At 57.3% G+C, this 5,597-nt stretch overlaps 1 non-coding gene across 1 annotated transcript; it reads right to left on the reverse strand.

Moving 5' to 3' along the window:
- Nucleotides 1–483: 483 nt before the first annotated feature.
- On the reverse strand, nucleotides 484–602 carry LOC131863259 (5S ribosomal RNA). The gene has a single exon (XR_009362191.1). It is a non-coding gene; the product is annotated as a 5S ribosomal RNA (ribosomal RNA).
- Between the last annotated feature and the right edge of the window lie 4,995 nt (nucleotides 603–5,597).

Raw genomic sequence — 5,597 nt, forward strand, 5'->3', positions numbered from 1 at the left:
AAATTCTATAATCTCAACTTTTTTTGCCTTTTCAGGAAACTTTTGAATGGAGCGCATCATTGGTGCGCTCCGAAGTGTGCTCCAAAGCTCTCTCCAGCTGCGTGCACCTGCCCCGGCCGCGCACCCGGCCCCGCCCAGCTTCGCTCACCTGTCCCGGGCGTCTGGTGCGGAACCTTAGAGTAAGAAACATCACCGTGCACCTTGGCCAACGTGCGCGACTCGACCGAGCGCGCACTGGCCGAGGTGCACACCGATTTCACCTGGGTGCGCGCGCAGCACCTCGGGCGCACCGGGGTGCGCGCACAACGCCCGGGTTGCACCGTGGCCTGTGTGCTCGGGGCGCCTCGGGTGCGCGCTCGGTGTCGCCCCCGCGCGCGCGGTAGTGCGGGCAGCGCACCCCGGCCCGGCCCGGCCCCGACGAGAACGCAAACGGGCAAAAGGTTTATTCAAATAGCATTGCGACGCCCGGCGAAAAACTAAAAAAGGGTGCAACACCGGGACTTCCCGGGAGGTCACCCATCCCAGTACTACTCCGGCCCAAGCGCGCTTAACTGCGGAGTTCTGATGGGATCCGGTGCACTAATGCTGGTATGATCGCACCCGTTATGAGCTTGTCGCAGTGTGTACTTAGCAAACCGCGACCCACGTGCGAATCCACCCCGGCCACCCACCCCCGTCGAGGTGCACACCCTCCCTCGCGAAGTGCGCCCCGTTCGCCAAGTGTGAGCCCTGCCCGGGTGCGCGCACCTTGCTAGGGCGTCGGGTGTGCACCCGGCCCGGCCTACGTGCGTGCACCTGGAGGGGGCGTCGTGTGCGTGCAGTGTCCCGTCTGCAACGCGGTGCCCACACACCACCTCGGGCGCAACGACCTGCGCTCACATGTGGGCCGAGTGCACCTTGGTGCATGTTCGGGGCGCCTCGGGTGCACGCTCGATCTTGCCCCGGTGCACCAAGGCGCTCGGTTTGCCCCGGGTGCGCACTTGGTGCAAGGTGGGCACCCAAAATAGGGATCAAGCACCAAAACACAAGTTTCGGGATGCAAAATGGGACCCAAGGACCACAAATGCGTTCCAAGACCCATGATGGGTCCACGAGAACAAAAATGTGTTCCGAGACTTAATAAACAAATATTGGGTTTTAGGAGAAGAAACATGCTCTGATGCCCAAAACGAGAATCGACCCCGAAAAGGCCACAGGCCAAAAGTGGGATGCGAGACAAAAAAAAATGGGACCCGAGGACCAAAATTGGGTTCCCAGGTCGAAGACAGGGCAACCGGACAAGAAACGACCTCTAAGGCTCGAAATGAGTCCCGACGACTAAAACTTGACAAGAAGCACCCATCAGGCACCCAACTCGACACCCATGGGATGCCGACCCACCCGGGCTTCCACCTAGCACACCTTGGCACCCACCCACCCTCGCACCCAACCTCGCACCCAACTTAGCACCTTTGAACCCACATTGGCACTCACCCTGACCCTGGCACCTTGGAACCCACATTGGCACTCACCTTGACCCTGGCACCCACCTTTGCACTCACCTTGGGACCCACCCTGGCTCCCACCTCGGCACCCACCCAGACACCCACCTTGGTTCCTTGGCACCCACCTTGGATCCTTGGCACCCACCCCGACACCCACCTTGGCACGCAACTTGGCTACTTGCCACCCACCTTGGCTCCTTGACGCCCACCCCGACAACCACCCCGTGACCTACCCTGGCTAGGGTTGGTGCACACCCACCCTGGTGCCCACCTTGGCACCCACCCTATGACCCACCTTGGCACGCACCTTAGTACCCACCCCGTTACCCACCCTAGGACCCACCCCGTGACCCACCTTGGCCAGGGTGGGTGCACCCACCCTGGTGCCCACCTTGGCACCCACCCATCCTAGCACCCAGCCTGTGACCGGGCTTGGAACCCAACCTTGCACCCGCACCCGTCTTGGCCAGTGTGGGTGCGCACCCATCCTGGCACCCACGTTGTGACACACCCTTTAACCCACGCACCCTAGCACCCACGTTGGCACCCACCTTGGAACCCAACCTAGCAACTTGGCACCCACCCCGTGACCCACCTTGGCATCCACCATAGCAGTCGCCGACTTGGCACCCACCTCGGCACCCACCTTGACACTTGTGGACCCACCTTGCCACTCACCCTAGCATCGACCCATCCTAGCACCCACCCTGGCACCTTTGCACCCTAGCACTCACCCATCCTAGCACCTAACCTGTGACCCACCTTGACACTCACCCTCGCACCCACCTTGGAACCCAACCTAGCACCCACCCACCCTGACACCAACCCTAGCACCTACCCACCCTTGCACCCACCCTGTGACCCATCTTGGCACCCACCCATCCTACCACTCAACCTATCACCCACCTTCTCACCCACCTTGGCATCCACCTTAGCACCCACCCACACTGGCACCTTGGCACCCACCTCGGGCAAGGTGGGTGCACACCCACCCTGGCACCCAATTTAGAACCCACCGAGCATGTTACCCACCTTGGCACCCACATTGCAGCCCACCCTAGTACCCACCCTATGACCCACATTGGCATCCACACCCTAGCACCCAGGCACCTCGACACCCGCCTTGACACCCACCCTAGCACTGAACCTGTGACCCACCTTGGAACTCACCCTAGAACCCACCCACCCTGTGAACCACCTTGGCATCCACCTTAGCACCCACCCACCTTGGCACCCACTCTAGCACTCACCCATCCTAACACCCAACTTGTTACCCACCTTGGCACCCGCCCTCGCGTCCACCTTGAAACCCACCCTAGCACCCACCCACGCAGGAGCCCACCTTGGCACCCAACCTAACACCCACGCATCCTGGCACCCAACTTGTGACCCACCTTGGAACCCACCCTAGTACCCACCTTTGAACCCACTATATCACCAACCCACCTTGGCACCCACCCTATGACCCTCTTTGGAATCCACCCTAGCACGCACCCACCCTGGCACCCACCATGGAGCGCACCCTAGCACCCACCCACCTCGGCACGCACCTCAACACCCACCTTGGTGTGCGCACTGCGCCAACCTCTCAAAGACCCTATGTGGTGCGCTCCAAAGTGTACACCTTTGGTGCGCTCCAAGGTGCGCACCTTTGGTGCACACCGAGGTGCACACCAAAGTGTGCACCGAGGTGAGCACCAAAGTGCACTCCAGGGTGCACACCAAGGCGTGCACCTTTGGTGCGGTCAATGCAAACGAATTCGGAAGTTGGGGTCGATGTCCTAATCGCTGCTGCAGACTACACGTATGAGAATCGGACAAATAGCTTTATATAGGGGAGGTGTTGCGTTTGATGGGTCGACTCCCCTGGTTGTGTGCACTGCACCAACTTCAAAGACCCTGTCTTGTTTAAGAAGTCAAAAGTTGGGGTGGATGTCCTAATCATTGCTGCAGTCTACGCATGTATGAGAATCAGACAAATAGCTTATATAGGGGAGGTGTTGCATTCGGTGGGTTGACTCCCCTGGTTGTGCGCACTGCGCCAACCTCAAAGACCCCGCATAGCAGAAGAAGTCGGAAGTCGGATTTTGGTGAGCACCAAGGCGTGCACCTTTGGTGCGGTCAACGCAGACGAATTCAGAAGTTGGGGTGGATGTCCTAATCGTTGTTGCAGGCTACACATGTATGAGAATCAGACAAATAGCTTATATAGGGGAGGTGTTGGGTTTGATGGGTCAACTCCCTTGGTTGTGCGCATTACGCCAACCTCAAAGACCTTGTTTTCGTTAAGAAGTCAAAAGTTGGGGTCAATGTCCTAATGGCTCCTGCAGGCTACACATGTATGAGAATCGGACAAATAGCTTATATAGGGGAGGTGTTGGGTTTGATGGGTCGACTCCCCTGGTTGTGCGCATTACGTCAACCTCAAAGACCTTGTTTTCGTTAAGAAGTCAAAAGTTGGGGTCGATGTCCTAATTGCTCCTGTAGACTACACATGTATGAGAATCAGACAAATAGCTTATATAGGGGAGGTGTTGGGTTTGATGGGTTGACTCCCCTAGTTGTTCGCATTACACCAACCTCAAAGACCTTGTTTTCGTTTAGAAGCCGAAAGTTGGGGTCGATGTCCTAATTGCTCCTGCAGGCTACGCATGTATGAGAATCAGACAAATAGCTTATATAGGGGAGGTGTTGGGTTTGATGGGTCGACTCCCCTGGTTGTGCGCATTGCGCCAACCTCAAAGACCCTGCATTGCGGATGAAGTCGAAAGTCAGAGTTTGGTGTGCTACAAGGTGTGGTCGAAGGTGCTCACCTAGGTGTGCACCTTTGGAGCACAGGAAAAGTGCCCTCCAAAAGTGCGCACCTTTGGAGTGCACAAAAGTGCCCTCCAAAAGTGCGCACCTTTGGAGCGCAGAAAAGTGCCCTCCAAAAAGTGCCCTCCAAAAGTGCGCACCTTTGGAGCGCAGAAAAGTGCCCTCCAAAAAGTGCCCTCCAAAAGTGCGCACCTTTGGAGCGCAGAAAAGTGCCCTCCAAAAAGTGCCCTCCAAAAGTGCGCACCTTTGGAGCGCAGAAAAGTGCCCTCCAAAAAGTGCCCTCCAAAAGTGCGCACCTTTGGAGCGCAGAAAAGTGCCCTCCAAAAAGTGCCCTCCAAAAGTGCGCACCTTTGGAGCGCAGAAAAGTGCCCTCCAAAAAGTGCCCTCCAAAAGTGCGCACCTTTGGAGCGCAGAAAAGTGCCCTCCAAAAAGTGCCCTCCAAAAGTGCGCACCTTTGGAGCGCAGAAAAGTGCCCTCCAAAAAGTGCCCTCCAAAAGTGCGCACCTTTGGAGCGCAGAAAAGTGCCCTCCAAAAGTGCGCACTTTTGGTGCGCACCAAGGCGCTGGTTCGGTCGTTGCAGGCGAGTTCGGAAGTTGGGGTCGATGTCCTGAGCGGAGGTGCAAACTACACAGGTGTCGGAATCGGACAAATAGCTTATATAGGGGAGGTGTATGCTTCGATGGGTCGACTCCCCAGGTTGAGCGCACCGCGCCAACCTCAAAGACCCTACGGTATGGATGAAGTCGGAAGTTGGGTCCGATGACCGATTCGATTAGTAGGTATGCTCATGAGGTCGGAATTTGGGTCCGATGACCTGCCATGTGCAGGAAGGCGAATGTTGACACTGTGCGTTGCAAGGTGCACACCAAGGCGCTGGTGCGGTCTTTTTAGTCGAGTTCGGAAGTTGGGGTCGATGTCCTGATCGGAGGTGCAAGCTACACAGGTGTGGGAATCGGACAAATAGCTTATATAGGGGAGGTGTATGCTTCGTTGGGTCGACTCCCCGGGTTGAGCGCACCGCGCCAACCTCAAAGACCCTACGGTATGGATGAAGTCGGAAGTTGGGTCCGATGACCGATTCGATATGTAGGCATACTCGCGAGGTCGGAATTTGGGTCCGATGACCTGCCACGTGCAGGAAGGCGAATGTTGGCACTGTGCGTTGCAAGGTGCGCACCAAGGCGCTGGTTCGGTCGTTGGAGGCGAGTTCGGAAGTTGGGGTCGATGTCTTGATCGGAGGTGCAAACTACACAGGTGTGGGAATCGGACAAATAGCTTATATAGGGGAGGTGTATGCTT

The sequence above is a fragment of the Cryptomeria japonica genome, unplaced genomic scaffold (assembly GCF_030272615.1).
Source record: "Cryptomeria japonica unplaced genomic scaffold, Sugi_1.0 HiC_scaffold_58, whole genome shotgun sequence".
Lineage (NCBI taxonomy): Eukaryota > Viridiplantae > Streptophyta > Pinopsida > Cupressales > Cupressaceae > Cryptomeria > Cryptomeria japonica.